The sequence below is a fragment of the Schistocerca serialis genome, chromosome 4, assembly GCF_023864345.2.
Source record: "Schistocerca serialis cubense isolate TAMUIC-IGC-003099 chromosome 4, iqSchSeri2.2, whole genome shotgun sequence".
Lineage (NCBI taxonomy): Eukaryota > Metazoa > Arthropoda > Insecta > Orthoptera > Acrididae > Schistocerca > Schistocerca serialis.
This window is the reverse complement of record NC_064641.1, coordinates 488,472,890-488,495,395: the sequence shown is the minus strand read 5'-3', so window position 1 is coordinate 488,495,395 and position 22,506 is coordinate 488,472,890.

Here is a 22,506-nt window from a genome sequence, read left to right as displayed (position 1 = left end):
TAGATGTGTAAGGCACCAGGGATTGACGCACCTCGCAAGATTATTTTTATTTTAAATATGCGTGTAGAGCCACGGCTGCTTTCGCAAAATAGCATGGGGCAATAATTTCTTATTGCACAAGCTTAATGCTGTGTGTTGTCAACATAAGCGAGAATGATAGATGGATCCTGACAACATTATTGTTTTGTGTTTCAGAGGCATTAGGAAGATAGGGTACCAAAGTACAGTGTCATTCCTTTAACCTTTTTTTTCTTGCAGGGCCTCTCCTCGTTATTTTGTTTCTAAAGGTTTTATCCACATGTTTTGTGACATAAATCTTCCGGTCAGAAAGTGGGTTTCCTTGAGGGAAACCATTAGTTTCAACCCCTATTCGCAGAGTTTAGAAGGGTGTAGTGTACAACAGTGCGTCGCAAGAGGTAATTTTGTGTGTCGCGTGAGGAAGATTAATGGATTACTTGTTCCTCGTGGTCATAGGATGCACTGTATATTTTATTGTGCGTTTTTTGTCTATCGACAGCTACCCTGCTGTACTTTCAGATTTAATTTTAGGATAGGTCGGATGCCAGTTTTTGCCAGCAGAGGTATGAGTGATCTCGACCATGTTTTTGTTAGCTATTGTGTACTCCTCTAGGACTGATTTTCTTTCACTGGCCTGAGCGGCTAGCAATTGTTGTTAATTTGAATTTGCACCAGCTCTTGTAACACGATGCATTACACACATCTTACTTCCATTATCATATGGACAGACCTATAGTTCAGCGCCACGATACTAATAAATTAACAGACAACGAAATCATAAACTTGCGACAGAATTACAAAGCTTATCTTTATGATAAAATTACACACATCACAGCCTCACCATGGCTTTTCAATTCAGTTATAATACAATCAAACCACACCTTATCCTTGCCATGCCTTTTCAATTCACATACAACTATGTAAGTTCAGGTCTACCAATACAGGCACAACACAACCCCTCAGTGTCAAATCCTTGACACACATTGATGCCAGCACGCATGCAGATACAGACACACCCAGTGGCACAAGTCACTCTTATGCCCCACTTCAGAATCGTTGCAGCAGGCTCTCAGTTGCCTTATTTTTTAGAGGTACGGAGGAAACACTGTCTGCTGCCCCAGACAAATGATGTCCATGTGAGAGATGCCCACACCCCATACTGACCACTGCAGTCCTACTGCTCCGCTGCCTCCACTGGCCTCTCTCACTCCACGGCACTGTACTGCTTCTCAGAGTCCATCTGGTTTCGGTGATGTAAACCAACTGCTGATTCCACAGCAGCGCCCTCAGCTAATAACTGCGGTCAGCCCCTTCCTTCATCAACGCCGATAAAAAAGACAAACACGGCCGACGAACCATGCCATGTCTGGCATCGGACCAAGGGCTGTCCACCGTGGCGACAGCGGCCTGAGCATTGGCTCAGGCACATGCTGCCACTTCCTCTCCTTACTGCCACCTACCTGCAGCCACCTTCCTGCTGTCTGCCCAGGCTCCATTACTTCGAGACTATCTCTCAAAGACAGGACGTAAACAAGACTCAGTGGCTGCTCTGGATGGCTTGCTACTGCACGCAAGATCTTGTCCACTGCTGATAACTATGGGACCCCAGAACTGGCTTCGAATTCTTGCTGATTTCAAGTCGTACCGCCGGACTCCTAACCGCTGTGACGCACCGCTACAGCAAGGCTAGGTGTTCCACCCAACCAGCGTCCAACCGTGAGACTTGAGCCCCAGAATCATACATTTCAATATCACGGCACAGACTACCAACAATTGTTAAACTATTACAGAACACAAACTATTTTAACCTAACTTCAAAGGTCTTGTTTCTTTAGGATATATTCCATACCGTAGATCGTGTTACCGTATTACTTGTCAATTGATTGTAAGTAAATTACCTAGCACAGTTAACAGACTAAAAGTTGGGCTAGCAATAAATCAGAAGTACCGATATTTACTCACAATTTATAAGCACACATCAAAAAAAGTTTTGCATCACCCCTGGTCCCAGAACTCCTGAAAATAGTCGTTGACTGTGGATATTGTATCACAGACACAGTCCCTCTGACTGTCCAGAGATGTCCTAAACCCGCCCACAGATGTAAACAACCATGCATGAGCAGCGCCTATTAGATGGAGGGGGTCCGACGGCCGATCAGTTCCACTCATTCCACCGGGAACGAGGTACACGGCTCGTGTTGTGTGTAGTTCTACCATGCCTAGACGGTCAATACCACGGTTCGATCGCGTCCGCATTTTTACTTTGTGTCAGAAATGGCTCTCAACAAGGATAGTGTCCAGGCGTCTCGGAGTGAACCAAAGCGATGTTGTTCGGACATAGAGGAGATACAGAGAGACAGGAACTGTCGATGACATGCCTCGTTCAGGCCGCCCAAGGACTACTACTGCAGTGGATGATCGCTACCTACGGATTATGCCTCGGAGGAACCCTGACACCAACGCCACCATGTTGAATAATGCTTTTGGTGCAGCCACAGTACGTCGTATTAGGACTCAAACTGTGCGCAATAGGCTGCATGATGCGCAACTTCACTCCTGACGTCCATGGTGGGGTCCATCTTTGCAACCACGACAATATGCACCGCGGTACAGATGGGCCCAACAATATGCTGAACGGACCGCTCAGGATGAGTGTCGCATATGCCTTCAACCAAACAATCGTCGTCGACGTGTTTGGAGGCGACCCAGTCAGTCTGGACGCCTTAGACACACTGTCCAGCGAGTGCAGCAAGGTGGAGGTTCCCTACTGTTTTGGTGTGGTATTATGTAGGGCCGACGTACGCCACTGATGGTCATGGAAGGCGGAGTAACTGGTGTACGATACGTGAATGCCATCCTCCGACCGATAGTGCAATCATATCGGCAGCATAGTGGCAACGCATTCGTCACCATGGACAACAATCCACTGGCCATCGTGCACATCTTGTGAATGACTTGCTTCAAAATAACGACATCGCTCGACCAGAGAGGCCAGCATGATCTCCAGACATGAACCCTATCGAAAACTCCTTGGATAGATTGAAAAGGGCTGTCTATGGACAACGCGACGTTCCAGCCACTCCGAGGGATCTACGCCGAATCGCCGTTGAGGAGTGGGACAATTTGGACCATGCTTCAATGCAAGAGGACGTGTTACCGGGTAATAGAAGTACCGGTGTAACAGCAATGTGGACCACCACCTCTGAAGGACTCGGTGTATGGCGGTACAACACGCAATGTGTGGTTTTCATGAGCAATAAAAAGGGCGGAAATGATATTTATGTTGATCTCTATTCAAATTTTCTGTTCAGGTTCCGGAACTCGCGGAACCGAGGTGATGCAAAACTTTTTTGATGTGTGTAGTATCTTAGTCCACAAATGAAGGAGTGAAGCCGTACTGTGTATCATCAACTGCATCATTTCTGAGACTAATCTCGACTCAAGACTGCTGTGGCATGTCCTCACATCAGGCAGCTGCCTAGAGCAAGTGATTATTGTTCTACGAACTCTGGCCCGCACTTCGTGGAGTATGCATACATTTCACCTCAACACTCACATTGTGTCGATAGTTGGGGCAATGTCAACATATCAGACAAACAAGCACGATGAAATTCGTGCAACGTAAATCTGATCCATGAAACTAAAACGCGAAACATTATTAACTTATCCCAGGCACCCATAAAAATGTAGTGGCGAGATGCCATTAATAGAATGGTGTGCTAAACTTAAAGACGAAAGTAGCTTTTGCATGAAGTGTCGGTGTTAAGTAACACAGTTGTACGAATACAGTTCAAAAGGACACTGAAAGAAATACGCAATGAGACGAAAAGAAATGACATTTTTATTCAAAGACAATAGTTACACTGTACTCACCACGATACATGACGCTGCCCTGAACATTACTGAAGGTGAGGCAATGTTCTTAATAGACTGTGTGATCACCGTAGACAGCAATGCACGCATGGCAAGTGCTCCCATGCTGGCCACAAGTTTGGTGGAGAGTTCTAGCAGTACGACGAAACATTCCTCCACCAGCGAGGTTGACGTTTGCTGGATGGTCGTTGGAGCATGTGGACGTGCTGCAGTACGTTACCCCAACTCATCCCACAAATGCGAGATGGGATTTAAGTCGGGGAAACGGGTAGGCCAGTCCACTCGCTGAATCTCGTCTCGTTCCAAGAGGTCCTAAACCTGCGCCGTTCGATGTGGTCGCACCTTGTCATCCATAAAAATGAACCCTGGTCGAATGTACCCCTGAAAAGACGCACAAGCGGAAGGAGTACATTATCACAATAATGTTGACCGGTCAGTGTATTGTGTTCAAAGAATTAGAGTTCGGTACGCCCATGTAACAGTATAGCTCTCCGCACCATGACACTGGACCACCGAAACGACCTGGTTAAAAGAGGTTGTACCTGATGCAACAAGGGGCAAGATGACATAGCTTGTTTTGCATGGCCTCCACGTTCACCCTATCCGACGCCATGCGGTTCATAACGGACAATGTGTATTTGCTTCCGCTATGAGCTGGTCTGCCTAACTTAAAAAACAGGATTAAATCAGCTGTTGCAACAATTACTCCAGACACTCTGATCAAGGTTTGGAAGGAACTCGCCTATATACGTGATGCGGGCCATGTGTCACATTGAACACTTGTAAGAAAACCGTTTGAGTTGCTGTTTCATTTGGTGTATTATTTATAGTTCTAAATTGGATATAATAAATGCTACAAAGTCTTAAAACACTGATATTCATTTTGAAACACCCGGTGTTTGGCATCGTTAGCTTTCGACTGTGCAAAATGAACACCCCCGCTCATTTTGATGGTGCTCATATAATTCAAGATGACCACCTGATCAACAGCAGACCAACGAGTCCGATGGCAACTACCACTGCAGCTCCACCTTGACGGCCCTATTCTCCAGGCACGTCTGCATTCAACTCCCCCCCCCCTTCCCCTCCCCCCCCCCCCCTCCCCCCGCGTGCTGCGTGGTTGTATGTTACTAACGAACTGTTCTTGTCCCCCAACAACTCCTACTTTGCGCAACTAACAAATGTTTAGCTTTCAGGTGTTTTCGCGTAAAGACAGTGCACATTATGCCTTGAAGTATTATTTCAACCATTTAATCAAATTACTTCCTTAAATCAAATGATTCTTTACAATGCAGGTTGTTTCAAACAGATTAATTCGATTTCACAATACATCTACGTGACTGAAGATAGAAACACAGGGAATTTTAACTAATGCATCGAAAATAAAAGTTTACCTGGGGCCAGCTGTGACGCTCGTTCGTTACCAAGCAGAGGTGGCAAAAAATAACTGATAGAAATAAACGGTTACTGTGAAGTAGCAGTTACTGTGATAACCGCCCATCTGTTACTAGTAAAATTATTATTTTAATAACTGCCAATAGCGCGTGCCGCCTTCTGCTTACCGAAGTGGGCACTGCGCTTTCGTGTCATCTGAGATCTGACCACGAATTAACGAACAGTGCAGAGGAACGGACTATGTAGAAGGTATCCTATAGCTCGTAGATATAGCTGTGAGGCAGCACGCCATCTGTTCACCGAAGTGTGTACTATGCTTTTGTGCTACCTAACTACATATACACTCCTGGAAATTGAAATAAGAACACCGTGAATTCATTGTCCCAGGAAGGGGAAACTTTATTGACACATTCCTGGGGTCACATACATCACATGATAACACTGACAGAACCACAGGCACATAGACACAGGCAACAGAGCATGCACAATGTCGGCACTAGTACAGTGTATATCCACCTTTCGCAGCAATGCAGGCTGCTATTCTCCCATGGAGACGATCGTAGAGATGCTGGATGTAGTCCTGTGGAACGGCTTGCCATGCCATTTCCACCTGGCGCCTCAGTTGGACCAGCGTTCGTGCTGGACGTGCAGACCGCGTGAGACGACGCTTCATCCAGTCCCAAACATGCTCAATGGGGGACAGATCCGGAGATCTTGCTGGCCAGGGTAGTTGACTTACACCTTCTAGAGCACGTTGGGTGGCACGGGATACATGCGGACGTGCATTGTCCTGTTGGAACAGCAAGTTCCCTTGCCGGTCTAGGAATGGTAGAACGATGGGTTCGATGACGGTTTGGATGTACCGTGCACTATTCAGTGTCCCCTCGACGATCACCAGTGGTGTACGGCCTGTGTAGGAGATCGCTCCCCACACCATGATGCCGGGTGTTGGCCCTGTGTGCCTCGGTCGTATGCAGTCCTGATTGTGGCGCTCACCTGCACGGCGCCAAACACGCATACGACCATCATTGGCACCAAGGCAGAAGCGACTCTCATCGCTGAAGACGTCACGTCTCCATTCGTCCCTCCATTCACGCCTGTCGCGACACCACTGGAAGCGGGCTGCACGATGTTGGGGCGTGAGTGGAAGACGGCCTAACGGTGTGCGGGACCGTAGCCCAGCTTCATGGAGACGGTTGCGAATGGTCCTCGCCGATACCCCAGGAGCAACAGTGTCCCTAATTTGCTGGGAAGTGGCGGTGCGGTCCCCTACGGCACTGCGTAGGATACTACGGTCTTGGCGTGCATCCGTGCGTCGCTGCGGTCCGGTCCCAGGTCGACGGGCACGTGCACCTTCCGCCGACCACTGGCGACAACATCCATGAACTGTGGAGACCTCACGCCCCACGTGTTGAGCAATTCGGCGGTACGTCCACCCGGCCTCCCGCATGCCCACTATACGCCCTCGCTCAAAGTCCGTCAACTGCACATACGGTGCACGTCCACGCTGTCGCGGCATGCTACCAGTGTTAAAGACTGCGATGGAGCTCCGTATGCCACGGCAAACTGGCTGACACTGACGGCGGCAGTGCACAAATGCTGCGCAGCTAGCGCCATTCGACGGCCAACACCGCGGTTCCTGGTGTGTCCGCTGTGCCGTGCGTGTGATCATTGCTTGTACAGCCCTCTCGCAGTGTCCGGAGCAAGTATGGTGGGTCTGACACACCGGTGTCAATGTGATCTTTTTCCCATTTCCAGGAGTATAGTTACCAGAAGGAGTTCGTGCGCCTGTGGAGTTAACCGTCAGTATGTGAGTTTGGGTATTTTCTGTGGCGGTCACACTATATGTTCACAGTTTTTGTTGTCTGGAATTTACGGGCTGCCACTACGGTAACGTGGAAGTGAGGAACTGTACGTTGTGGCAGACGATGATATTTCCAGAGAGTCAAGTATTCGAATGAAACAAGGATTTTCGTACTTTTACGTCTGGGGGATTCCATAGAGTTTACAAATAACGTGATCCACCTGCTGCCACACATGAGGTTGGCGTTAACCCGTACGCCCGGTAGCGCGGCCCAGAATCAGTTTGCACGACAAGCAAACCAAATAAAAAAAAGTTAATATCTCAATGCAAGTTTCCCAGATTCAGCAATAGGACAACGATAAAACATACAGAAACTAAAAATATCAAAATGGGCTGTGACATCACACAACTGGGCTGGCCAGCCGAATATTAGCCATTCCTCATGTGTCTGCCTGGCGTTTTCCGACGCGTTTTTCATTTCTTTCTTTTTTTTTAGGTGGGAGGGGGGTCCTATCATTCTGTCCCTTCTCCTTATCAGTATTTTCCACATATTCGTTTCCTCTCCGATTCTGCGCAGAACCTCCTCTTTCCTTACCTTATTAGTCCACGTAATTTTCAACAGTCGTCTGTAGCACCATATCTCAAAGGCTTCATTCTCTTGTGTTCCGGTTTTCCCACAGTCCATGTTTAACTACCATACAGTGTTGCACTCCAAATGTACATTCTCAGAAATTTAAGGCCTATGTTTGATACTAGTAGGCTTCTATTGGCTAGGAATTCCCTTTTTTCCATTGCTTGTCTGCTTATTATGTCCTCCTTGCTCCGTCCGTCATTGGTTATTTTGCTGTCTAGATAGGAGAAATCCTTCACTTCGTCTACTTCGTGACCATCGGTCCTGATATTAAGTTTCTCGCTGTTCTCATTTCTCCTACTTTTCATTACTTTCGTCTTCCTTCGAATTACTCTCAGTCCATATTCTGTAATCATCAGGTTGTTCATTCCATTCAGCAGATCTTGTAATTCTTCTTCACTTTCATTCAGGATAGCAATGACATCAGAGTATCGTATATATTGCTTCCATTATCAACAGCAACGTCAGAACTGCTTCTCTCGTGCCTTTACCTTTCCCAAGTCCAAAGTGATCGTCATCTAGCACATACTCAATTTTCCTTTCCATTTTTCTTTATATTATTCTTGTGAACAACTTCGATGCACGAGCTTGTAAGCTGATTGTGTGATAATTCTCGCACTTGTCAGCTCCTGCAATCTTTGGAAATGTGGGGATGATATTTTTCCGAAAGTCAGATGGTATGTTGCCAAATTCATACATTCTACACTCCAACATGAATAGTCAAATGGCTCTGAGCACTATGCGACATAACTTCTGAGGTCACCAGTCGTCTAGAACTTACAACTAATTAAACCTAACTAACCTCTGGACATCACTCACATCCACGCCCGAGGCAGGATTCGAACCTGCGACCGTAGCGGTCGCTTGGTTCCAGACTAGCGCCTAGAACCGCACGGCCACTCCGGCTGGCCCGCGAATAATCGTTTTGTTGCCACTTCCCCCGATGATTTTAGAAGTTCTGATGGAATTTTGTCTGTCCCTTCTGCCTTATTTGATCTTAAGTCCTCCTAAGCTCTTTAAAATTCTGGTTTTATACTGGATACCTTACCTCTTCTAAATCGACTCCTGCTTCTTCTTCTATCACATTCGACAAATCTTTCCCCTCGTAAAGGCTTTCAATGTATTCTTTCCACCTATCCGCTCTCTCCTCTGCATTATTCAGTGGAATTCCCGTTACAAACATAATGTTACCACCCTTGATTTTAATGACACCCGAGGTTGTTTTGACTTTCCTGTATGTTGACTCTGTCCTTCCTATAACCATTTCTTTTCCGATTTCTTCACATTGTTCATGCAGCCAATTCGTTTTTGCTTCCATGCATTCCCTGTTTATTTCATTCCTCAGCGACTTGTGTTTCTTATTCCCGAGTTTCTCTGAACATTTTTGTACTTCCTTCTTTCATCGAGCCGGCCAGAGTGGCTGAGCGGTTCTAGGCGCTACAGCCCGGAACCGCGTGACCGCTATGGTCGCAGGTTCGAATCCTGCCTCGGGCATGGATGTGTGTGATGTCCTTAGGTTAGTTAGGTTTAAGTAGTTCTAAGTTCTAGGTGACTGATGACCTCAGATGTTAAGTCCCTTAGTGCTCAGAGCCATTTGAACCATTTTTTTCCTTCATCGATTTACTGAAGTGTTTCTGCTGTCACTCATGGTTTCTTCGCAGTTACCTTCTTTGTACCTAGGTTTATCTTTCCAACATCTGTGATGGCTCTTTTTAGAAATGTCCATTCCTCTTCCACTGCACTGGCTACTGAGCTATTCCTTATTGGTGTACCTATAGCCTTAGAGAACTTCAAGCGTATCCCGTCATTCCTTAGTACTTCCGCACCCCACTTCTTTGCGCATTGATTCTTCCTCACTAATGTCTTAAACTTCAGCCTACTCTTCATCCCTATTGTATTGTGATCTGTGTATATATCTGCTCCTGGATACACCCTTAAAATTCAGTACCTGATTTCGGAATCTCTGTCTGACCATGATGTAATCTAACAGAAATCTTCCCATATCACCCAGCCGTTTCCAAGTACACCTCCTCCTCTTGTGATTCTTGAACAAAGAATTCGCTATTACTAGGTGAAATTTATTACAGAACTTAAGTAGTCTTTCTCCTCTCTCATTCCTTGTGTCGAGCCCATATTATCCTGTAATGTTTTCTTCTACTCCTTCCCCCACAACTGCATTCCAGTGCCCTTTCAATATCGTCATATACTTTCTCCACCTCTTCATCTTCAGCTTGCGACGTCGGCATGTATACCTGAACTATCGGTGTCGGTTTGCTGTTAATTCTGATAAGAATAACCCTATCGCTGAACTGTTCACAGTAACACACTCTCTGCCCTACCTTCCTATTAATAGCGAATCCTACTCCCGTTATATCATTTTCTGCTGCTGTTGATGTTACCCTACACTCATTGACAGAAATCCTTGTCTATATTTCTATTTCATTTCACTGACCCCTACTACATCTATATTCAGCTTTTGTATTTCCCTCTGCACGAGAGCAGAACCGAATTATGTTCATAGGGTTCGACAATCATTAACTGGTGTTGTGAGAGTCGTACTTCTCTCACTTCAAAATAAGGAAAGAAAACGAGTGACTTACAACCCAAAATACAAGGTTGTGCAGAAAGCATTTGTTAATGGCCATTGCGCATTTGCTTATGGGGAAGGCTGTCTGTTAAACAAGTTAATGCGGGCTAAGCACAGCTGGTATCTCACACAGCTACAGTTCACAGTACCCCCTCACCTAAAGCTCCCACGTTAAAGGATCTGGGCTGCGAAGGATATAACTGATACTAGCCCTCCATGATGGTGATAACCAACATTTTGAAGAGCTTTGTGAATTCATTCTGGGCGTGTACTAGATCTGGAATGAAAGAAAACAATTTACAAAACTCAATGCGTGTTTTAAATGTTTACCTTGAGCCAGGAAGTTAATCAAAAGCTGGAAACGCTTTTAAAAACCAAGCTGAAGTTATTCTGCACAAAGGAGTGACTAAAGAGAAGAATTTGTGGCCCTAGCTGTGGATCCTAAAGTAGAGAATTGCAGTGTACAGTATTAAATTCGATAGTAAAGGAAGGTGTTAACATTAACTTGTTCAACTGAAAGCATACAGCAAGGACAGACGTAAGGCGAAATGAGTTCCTGTACTTAAACATACGTATCCCCAAATATATTTTAGGTAAAGTAGCAGACTATTACGTACAACATAATGCTTGATATTCTACGCAATTATACATACATTTTATAAGGACATACATTTTATAAGGATTTGAATTTTTAATATGCATCTGACAATAAAACAACTTGGATTGATATTACAAAATGTGTCCCTAGGTGAATTATACCAAGCAAACCTTCTGGGTTTCAGCGCTACTTGAAGGTAAATGAAGATGTCCCCTTCAGGCTCAGGTTATGTTCTAAAATTACCCACGAGCTTTTATTTCAATGACTGAAAGTTTGATTGAGGAATACATGCATCTACTAAAGCAATGCTGCACTTGAGACTGATAACCGCAACGACCTAAGCAAATGTGGACCAACGCTTGTCACTGTAAATGATGCTCACTGTAAATATTCAGCGTGAGACATGCAGAAAGATGCCATCATTGCCGTGTCCTGCGGTACAGGGATGGTTCAAATGGCTTTGAGCACTATGGGACTTAGCTTCTGAGGTCATCAGTTCCCTAGAAGTTAGAACTACTTAAACTTAGCTAACCTAAGTACAACACACACATCCATGCCCGAGGCAGGATTCGAACCTGAGACCGTAGCGGTCGCGTGGTTCCAGTCTGTAGCGCCTAGAGCAGCTCGGCCACTCCAGCCGGCGCGGTACAGGGAGAGGATCAACCTTCCACCAGCACGAACTCTTTACACCAATCGGCTACTAACACACACATCAGATTCATGCGTGTCTCTATCGCATAACCCATTCTCTATATTCTAGCTGAATCGTACAGCATTCCCTTTTCTTCTCACCAAATAGCACATAACCGCCAATCGCTGAATAAGAACACTCAGCCGGCCATTAGCGCGATAACTTCTTGTACGATAGTCCCACCAATAAATCGTTTGATCTTAAACCGCCAATGAGTTTTCCATCTCCCCCTTCTTTCTCTGCTTCTACTCCATCTTCGTGATACCACAAACATTTTTACCAATCGCGTGTGTTGGTGCCCTGCAACTAGCTTCGCATCGATGGTCCTCTGAAAGTAGAAAATTGTTCCTGAGGATAGGCTCTTATTTTTCTGCGAGGCGTGTTTCTTTAGGAAAACATAAGATGGTTATCTGCTCAAGAAATCTTCAGAACACGCGAAAGTGCCAGCCTTCCACTGATGAAGCTCCTCCCTGGTCTCTGCTGTCACAGTGCTGGGGGTGGCTCATAAATGCACAATAGCTCCGACCCCCTGGAGCTCGCCTGGCGAGGACTTACATGGAGTCAACACCTGAGGCTGCCTGCCTGTGCAGCTGACAGGAAGGGTTTTTTCGTTTCTTCAGACGCTGCTCTTCCTGTCCTGTATTCAGCATACTTCCCTATTCTCACAAGCTCTCAAAAGTAAAAAGAAAAGAAGATGTGCACCATGTTTAATGTATTTGAGGTTCGAAGTTTGTTGGAAGTCAGTATGCACAGTCACTGCAGTCCAAGTCGCTTGTATAGACGTTATTATCATACTCCGTCCTCTTATTATCCTCCAGTTGTTATATTAAATGAAAAGGGACATGGCAGATGACTTGCTACTTTTCAAATTTTCTTGCTAGGTATAATATTTAGTGATGATTCTATATTCCATTTAAATGGAAAAGTGAACCGTCACAACCTAAAAATATGGCAAACATGGCAGCTACATTTGTAATCGAGCATGAGGCGTACTCTCCAAAGCTTGACGTATTTAGCGCCACTTCCCAGGGTAAGTTCCTTTATGCGGGAAAGGCGCGTGTAGGAGTTAGACCTCTTGATACGTTGAAGATCTGACTTTTGAACCGATGAATGACCGCTGCAGTAGCTAAAACGTTTTTGTTTTATGACTCTACTTTGTTTTGCCATAGCACAAATTTCAGATTCTAGTAGACTTTGTATGTGTACCTCTCCTTCCATCAACTTCGGGTATACTGCGATCCTGTGAACGTAGTAACTTCAGACATGTTCGCAGAAGGTTGGGACGAACGTGACTCTCGGCTGGATGGTTGTTGTGTTTGGTAGAAAGTCTTTCCTGAAGGTGTTTGGATTGTGGCTTTGTATGGAAGTGAAAAGTGGACGATTAAAAGGTCGGACAAGAACAGAATACAAGCTTTTCAAATGTAGTCTAATAGGAGGAACTGAACAGAAATTGAGAGAAAAGTAATGGCTTTATTTATCTGGAAGATACAAAATGTATTTGAAACATTCTATATTTTAAATAGAACATACAATTTTATGTACATCATTTAGGTGACAATAAATTTATTCTTGTAGTTGTCGCTACAGACTTAAGCCCAATGACTGGTTTGGCGCAGTTATGCATGCTACTCTATCCTGTTCAAGTCTCTTCATCTCTGAAGAACTACTGCGAACAACATTCGTTTGAACTACTGCGAACAACATTCGTTTGAACCTGCCTATTTTATTCATCTCTTGGTCTCTCTGTACAATTTTTGCCCTCAACACTTCACTCCACAACTAAATTAGTGATCCCTTGACGTCTCAGAATGTCTCCTCTCAACCGATTTCCTCTTTTAGTCAAGATGTGCCAAAAATTTCTTTTTTCCCCAATTCTGTTCAGTACTTCCCCATTACTCTTATCATCTACCCATTTAATCTTCATCATTCTTCTGTAGCACCAAATTTCAAAAGCTTCTATTCCTTCTTGTCTGAACTGTTCCTCGTCCACATTTCACTTCTGTGCGTGGCTACGCTCCAGGCCTTCAAAAAGTACTTCCTGACACTTAAATCTCTATTCGATGTTAAGAAATTTCTCTTCTTTGGAAGTGCTTTCCTTACCACTGCTAGCGTACATTTCATAACCTTTCTACTTAAGTCACCATCAGTACTTTTATTGCCCAAATAGCAAATCTCATCTGCTGCTCCTGCTATAAGTGAATTATTTCTTATTCTAATTCTCTCAACATCTCCTGATTTAAATCGACTACATCCCGTTACGATTGTTCTGCTTTTGTTGATGTTCATGTTTCGAGTCACTGTCCGTTCCGTTCAATTGCTCTTACAAGCCCTATGTTGTCTCTGATAAAATTACAATGTCATCTCAAACCTCAAAGTTTTTGTTTCTTCGATCTCAGCTTTAATTCCTTCTCCTAATCTTTTTGACACTCTATACTGCTTGCTCAATGTACAGATTGAATAACGTCTCGGACAGGCTACACCCTGTCTCAATCCATTCCAACCACTGTTTCCCTTTCAAGCAATTCCATTCTTTATAACTGCCGTTTCGTTTCTACACAAGTTGTAAATAGCCATTAACTCCCTATATTTTACTCCTGGTACCTTCAGAACTTCGGAGAGTGTAATCCACTCAACATTTTCAATATCTTTCTCTAAACTACAAATGCAGTAAACGTAGGTTTGCGTTTTTTAATCTAATCTTCTAAAATTATTCGTAGGGTCAGTACTGCCTCGCATGTTCTAGTATTTCTCCGGAACCCAAACAGATATTCCATGAAGTCTGCTTCTACCAGTTTTTTCATTATTCTGTAAATAATTCGTGTTAGTCTTTCGCAACTATCATTTATTAAACTCATAGTTCGGTGATTTTCACACTTGCCTTTTTCTGAAATTGTAAATATTACATTCTTGAAGTCTAAGGGTATTTCGCCTGCCTCATAAATCTGGTGAATAGTTTTCTCATCACTGGCTCTCCCAAACACATCGGTAGTTCTGACGGAATGTCATCTGCTCCATGAGCCTTGTTTCGACTTAGATCTTTCAGTGCCCTGTCAAATTCTTCTTGCAGTACCACATCTTCCATCTCATCTTCATGTAAGTCCTCCTCCTTTTCTTCCACCTTTGAGCTTCCCCTTCGTTCATTAGTTCTGGTTTTCCATCTCAGCTCTTGATGTTCATACAGCTGCTTCTCTTTTCTCCAAAACGCCTCTTTAATTTTCTTTCAGGGAGAATCTGTCTTTCTACTAACTACAAGTGCTTCTATATCCTTACATTTGTCCTCGAGACCTTCCTACTTAGTCATTTTCCATTTCCTCTCCGTCTGATTTCTTAAACGTTTGTGTTCCCTTTCACTTGATTCATTTTCTGCATTTTTATATTTTCTCCTTTCTTCAGTTCTTCAGTTAACATCAATATCTCATGTAATATCCAAGGAATACTACTAAGCCTTGTGTTTTATCTATTTGAACCTCTGCTACCTTCATTATTTCATCTCTAAAAGTTATCCATTCATCTTCTACAGTATTCAATCGTTGCCTTATGCATCATCTGAAACACTCAACCTCTGGTTCTTTCAACTTATCCAGGTCCCATCTTCTTAATTTCCTACCTTTTTCAGTTTCTTCGGTTGTAATCAACAGTTCATAACCAATAAATTGTGGTCAGAGTCCACACCTGCCTCTCGAAACGTCTTACATTTTAAAATCTGTTCCTGAAATCTCCCTCTTACTTTTATATAATCAATATAAAACCTACCAGTGTCTCCAGGTGTCTTCCACATGTACAACTTTTTTCGCGATTCTTAATCCAAATGATGGTAATGATTAAATTAAGCTCAGTGAAAAAGTCTACTAGACTGTTCCCTCTTTCATTCCTTTCCCGCAGTCCATATTTACGTAATATTTCTCCTTCTCCTTCCGTTCTTACAACCGGATTCCAGTCAACCATCGTAATTAAGTTTTCCTCTCCCTTAACTGTCTGAATAGCTCCTTTTATCTCATCATACATTTTTCTCAATGCCTTCATGATCTGCGGATCTATTTGTCTTATAGAACTTGTGCTACTGCGGTGGGTATTGGCCTTGTGTCTATTTTAGCTACGATAATGCGTTTACTTTGCTATTCATAGTAGCTTACTCGCATTCCTATTTTCTTTTTCATTATTAAACATACTCTTGTATTACCCCTATTTGAACTCCTGTTCCTTCTGCCACCGAACTTCACTAATTCCCACTATATCTAACTTGAACCTATCCATTTCCGTTTTCAAATATTCTAACCTACCTGTTCGATTAAGAGATCTAACATGAGTAGTCCCCGCCAGAGATCCGAATTGCGGGCTCTTTTAGATCCGGAATATTTTGCCCAAAAGGATGCCATCGTCGTTTAACCATACAGTAGAGGTGCATGTCAGCGGGAGAAATTACGGCGGTAGGCCTAGTTGCTTTTAGCCGTACCCAGTACTAGCAGAGCAAGGCCGTTTTGGTTAATCAGTCAGTCATCCAGACTGTTGCCCCTGCAACTACTGAAAAGGCTGCTGCCTGTCTCCAGGAACAACACGTCTGTCTGGCCTGTCAACAGATACGCCTCCGGTATCGTTGCACCTGCGATATGGCTTATCTAGATCACTGAGGAATGCAACCCACTCCACCGCTGAAAAGTCCCTGTTCACGGGAAGGGAGAATTTGTTCTTATCTATGTGATGATAAACATAACTGAAGTATCACCTGACCGAGAATGGCTGAAAATATGAAAACTAAAATATATTACACTTATCAGTAATTAACAAATTTTTACATGTGTCACCTTCCACATAATACCTTAGCACGACGGTAGGGAGCAACTGCATGACTTCCATAAAGGAATAACATGTGAAAGTAAAGTGTCATTTCAGTACAACATGACTATTCAGCCTTTATTAATGTCAGCTACAGTTCCTGTTTTTCAGACTTCATATATCCGAAGAATAGCCATATAGCCACATACCTTACAGCGAGCGAGCAAATTTCAGAGAATTCGCAACATAAACCAAACGTATCTATAGGCAATGAACACGATGCGACTCTGTACGCCATGGGTTTTTACGCTCAATAGAAGTGCTGTCCGTTACTTGGTAAGTTGAACTTGTGACCGTGTTTGGTGGTAGCTGACGTAGTAACCTCAATCATGTCGGTGCCACGTAGGACGGTGGAGCGAGACTGGAGTAGAGCCGAGTGGAATGCTGAGCACGTTTCAGAGTTGAGAACGGATGGATGAATCCAGTCCACGTTTCTTCTGCGCTCAGCGTACGCCCTGTTCGCAACTTCCGTTTCTTGAGGTTTTGCTGTCAGCATCAGGCAGCAAATGTAAAACCGATACCATGAGACAGATTTAAAAGTTCTGAGAGGGCGGAAACAAAAGTTCAGACTCCATCGTCGCAGTTTAACAGAGTGCCGAGGCAAGAGATAGGGGACAAATGCTTTGATCGATGGATAGTAGCGAATGATACGCAGTGAGTATGACAAAGCATTACACGTCATTGTAGGCACGTGTTGCTGTTTTCTCGCGTGTTAACTGGGCAGTAACAGCGTAGTGATTGATGCAGTCCACTTCAGGTAGCTCCCTCACGAAGCTTTCTTAATGATTTTAAAGAATATTTGACATTTTTCTTGCAAAGCATTTGCTCGCATATTTTCTGGATTATAGTGGGTGAACATTAATAAAACCGACAAACTGTAGGGACGGGTTCCTGACTGGGAATGGAGGCAAACAGGTCCTATGAACATGCGTCCGCAAATGCATCGTTGACACGGCAAACTGCGCTGATGAGTTAAAGTTCCTCTGACCACGTGCCTTGTGTTCCTTGTGTGTTGCAGTTTGTGGCACGAAGCGTACTGTAAGCAACAGAATGGTCCTGTATTCATGTCGGGAACAAGCCGAGATGGTGTTTGCCTACGGCCAAGCAGATGGAAACGTTCTAGATCCAGAACGACTATACCAAAAGAAGTACCCTCAGAGACACCAATCACGTCAAATAAAATACACTACTGACCATTAAAATTGCTAAACCACGAAGATGACGTGCTACAGACGCGAAATTTAACCGACAGGAAGAAGATGCTGTTGCCTGGTGAAACGTTGTGATGCCTCGTGTAAGGAGGAGAAATGCGTACCATCACGTTTCCGACTTCGATAAAGGTCGCATTGTAGCCTATCGCGATTGCGGTTTATCGTATCACGACATTGCTGCTCGTGTTGGTCCGAGATCCAATGACTGTTAGCAGAATGTGGAATCGGTGGGTTCAGGAGGGTAATACGGAACGCCGTGCTGGATCCCAACGGCCTCGTATCACAAGCAGTCGAGATGATAGGCATCTTATTCGCATGGCTGTAACGGATCGTGCAGCCACGTCTCGATCCCTGAGTCAACAGATGGGAACGTTTGCAAGACAACAACCATCTGCACGAACGGTTCGACGACGTTTGCAGCAGCATGAACTATCATCTCGGAGACCATGGCTGTGGTTACCCTTGACGCTGCATCACAGACAGGAGCACATGCGATGGTGTACTCAACGACGAACCTGGGTGACGAATGGCAAAACGTCATTTTTTTCGGATGAATCCAGGTTCTGTTTACAGCATCATGATGGTCGCATCCGTGTTTGGCGACATCGCGGTGAATGCACATTGGAAGCGTGTATTCGTCATCACCATACTGGCGTATCACCCGGCGTAATGGTATGGGGTGCCATTGATTACACGTCTCGGTCACCTCTTGTTCGCATTGACGGCGCTTTGAACAGTGGACGTTACATTTCAGATGTGTTACGACCCGTGGCTCTACCCTTCATTCGATCCCTGCGAAACCTTACATTTCAGCAGGATAATGCACGAGTGCATGTTGCAGGTCCTGTACGGGCCTTTCTGGATACAGAAAATGTTCGACTGCTGCCCTGGCCAGCACATTCTCCAGATCTCTCACCAACTGAAAATGTCTTGTCAATGGTGGCCGTGCAACTGGCTCGTCACAATACGCCAATCGCTAATCTTGATGAACTGTGGTATCGTGTTGATGCTGCGTGGGCAGCTGTACCTGTGCACGACATCCAAGCTCTGTTTGATTGAATGCCCAAGCGTATCAAGGCCGTTATTACGGCCAGAGGTGGTTGCTCTGGGTACTGATTTCTCAGGATCTATGCACCCAAATTACGTGAAAATGTAATCACGTGTCAGTTCTAGTATAATATATTTGTCCAACGAATACCCCTTTATCGTCTGCATTTCTTGTTGGTGTAGCAATTTTAATGGCCAGTAGTGTATCAAGCTGTTTTTTGGTGTTTGTTCGATCATGGGTTCTTTCAGACAGACGAACGTGCAGGGAGCTCGAATGTTGTGTGACGTGGTTGGTGTCTGTGAGGAAACTTGTTTTGGTATAGCCGTGCTGCCATTAGACCGTTTACATCTGCTGAACCGTACACAAACACCATCTCGACATGTCCCCGATGTGAAAACAGTGCCATTCTGCTGCTTACAGTACTCTACGTCAGTCTCACAACCTGCAACACACTAGGAACACACGGCACGTGGTCAAAAGAACAGTCATTTGTCAGCGCCATCTACTGTGGTAACGGTGCAATTCCGGACAAACCTTCACAGGACCTTTTTTCCTATATTTCCAGTCGGGAATCAGCCCGTGCAGTTTGTCAGGTTTTATTAACGTTCACCTTGCACGTATGTTTGTGATATAGTACCAGGGTCTCGATCTTTTAAAAAGATATTTGTTTCATCAGTTCCCCATCTTTCCTCTTGCTCGACCGACATGTGGTTAACAACACCGAACGTTGTTTTATTGCTGAATTCTGAACGACGTTTTGGTATGTTTCACCCGCTCTAAGAAGTCAGTCACCCACTCATTCTTCAGATCGAATCTTCTCTGCTCTTTAAGAGATTACAGACCGCTGAGATAGAAATCTGTCGTGTTGTAGTTGTGATCTTCAGTCCGAAGGCTGGTTTGACGTACCCTGCTCCATCTGTGCAATCTTCAACTACTGCAAACTAAATCCATTTGAATGTGCTTCCTGTATTCAAGACTTCTTCTCCCTCTAAAATTTGTACCAACTTCCTTGATGACTCACGACTTTTGTTGTCAACCCATTCCTTCTTTTACACGATTTGTACCATAAATTTTCCTTTTTCTCCCAATTAGAATCAGTACCTTTTCATTGTTATTCGAGCACCCTATCTAATATTCAACATTCTTCTGGAGCACACATTTTAAAGGCATCTCTTCTCTTCCTGCCTGTACTGCTTATTGTCCACGTTACCCTTCCATACAAGTTCAATTCTAGGCAAACACCTTCAGAAAAGGCTTTGAAATATTTAAAATGCATCCAAAGTTAACAGATTACTCTTCTAAACGCTTTCCTTCCTATTCCCAATCTGCATTTTATATTCCCTCTGCTTCTGCCATCATCATTGATGTTACTGCACAAATAGCAAAACACATCTGCTACTTTTACCGTCTATTTTCCTATTTCCCTCAGCATATCCTGATGTAATTCGACCACATTCTGTTATCTTTGTTTCACTTTTGTTGATGTTCACCTTATAACATCTTTTCAAGGCAATATCTATTCCTTTCAACTACTCTTTCAAGACCTTTGACGTCGATAGCCCTCTAAGTTTTTATTTGTTCTATTTGCACTTTAACTCCCTTTTCAGAAATTTCACCAAGCTATAATAGAAGGAATTTCTCCTATAGTAGATTATCTGATGAAACATAGAACCGCAATCACAAAGCACTCACTCCAGGTGCCTCCCCCTCACAAAGTATCTAACAGGTTATATTACAGTTTGTAACAATTTATTACGTCAAGATCGCTTAAAATATGGATTATACATGTCACCAGTTTGGCCAGAAAAGTACCTTCTTCAGATGTCCTTATTGCACTACAAAGCATCGTCAAAATATAACAATTACATTTAATTACTTTGAAAATTATTAAGCCTAAAATACGTTAATGAATATACGTCATATTCATAGTTCATGTTGAATAACCATTTAGAATTAAAGCACCAAAGCATTCTGGCTACTGTTGATTGCCTTTACGATTAGGTATTATTACGTTATAAAATTCTGCATTATTCTCGAGTGTAAGGGTTGCGCTCCCAGATATGAGTATATAACGTCACACTTTCCACAAGGATAGCTTCCGATCCGGCAGCCAGCCGTCTCTCAGTCGTTCGTGTGGGCCGCTTTTCCTTCGCTCAACAGCGGGTCGCGCTACTGTCACACCGGTAAGATACTACCACCTGATACACTCCACATAATAATTTACGTAGTGTCACAATTAATCAAGTTAGCAGTGACAGGTTTTTATCGCCAATCCGGCTCTTTCAATAATTTTAGCTTCCTCTCACTATGAAACATTTTTCTTCTTTCTTGTTAGTTGCAGGCAAATTTTTAAACATTGTTCTGCAACCACAAGTTTCACTTACCAGCAATTTGTCCTAAATGAATGGAGCACGCCTTTGTTACCTTTCACTCGCCATGGTATTCATAGTATTCACTGGATAGTAAATTTTGAGTAGAATCGAAAGATATGCGTATGGTATTTTAACGTTGTGAGTATATTTTAGACATACCTTTATTAAACTAAATAACCAGAAAGTGTAGTGACACTCTACTTTGCCACTTGGCATGTAGTATGCAGCTGATGATGCGGCTTTAGGCCTCGAAACCGATTTTGTTTCATTAACCAATAATTTTAAGAGCTCTTAGCGGCATTATTGTTAATATCATCCCTTCCAACTGCTGATGATGCCCAGAATATGAAACAGTTTGTGACATTCCGTTAGGTCACACGTGCTCAACGACTTCATTAAATCTCTTTAGAGTCAGCAGAATAACAACAGTTTTAAAGTGCAGAACAAATACCAGCGCTCAGCTGAGCGACAAAAGACGTCAGTTTTTCTGCGACGTGTTGGGCGGTTTTTCGTGGCTACACAAGGCAGCGGCCGGGTCGTTTGTGTAAAAGGGCGACACTGTGGCCTGCTTTTAAGCAGCGTCTAGCCGTCGCAACACTGGCTTTCCCGTAACTAAAAATCGTATTATGTGCCACATTTAATACCTTTGAAAGCATTTGCTGTTTTAGGAATTGGTTCCCTGTTACTAAAACATTGAAAGGTTCGATTACATGCGAATCGTGTATTTCAAAATTTGAACGAATAGGTCGCACATGGAATAGGTGGGTTCGTGTACAAACTCTTGCTGGTACCAGGGATTAAACATGAGTCCTCCGCATAGCAGTCAGACCGCTAACCACCAACCTACTGAGGAAAACAGACGATGACAACGCCGTACATATGGACACAACGGCCTTTATAAGCTTAAACAGTTAGGACATTCGAGAACCCATTTTATCTCACCACAGTTTCATATTACATCCCACATAAGATTTTGAATTTCAAAATATTACACTCCGTTCTGACAAAGTTTGACCTACCTCCTTCTCCCCCTCCATAAGATATAGCTAAGTATGCAGAATAAAATATAAAGTTTTTCAAATAGCGCTCTTTTGTGTTACATACAGTGCCATTTACCGTTCTTAAAGGTAAAAGAAAATTCCACCATCATTCACACCAACTTCAAACTGGCATAGCTCCGTCTCTCGTGCAACGGTTGCAATGAGTCGATATTCTGCCTGTATTCCGGTAAATATACCAGCGAAAACAAAATGAAATATCTATTTCACTGTTTTGGTATCATGCGTGCGCAAACAGGCAAACATAGTGACTGACTCATCAAATATCCCCAGAAGGACGAAGTACTTTCCATTGGTTATATACAGTTTCCTAACCAATTTCGACTAACATCGTCGGTGGGGTGACACTTTTTGTTTCACATCTTTATTGAATATAGAGATTTTTGA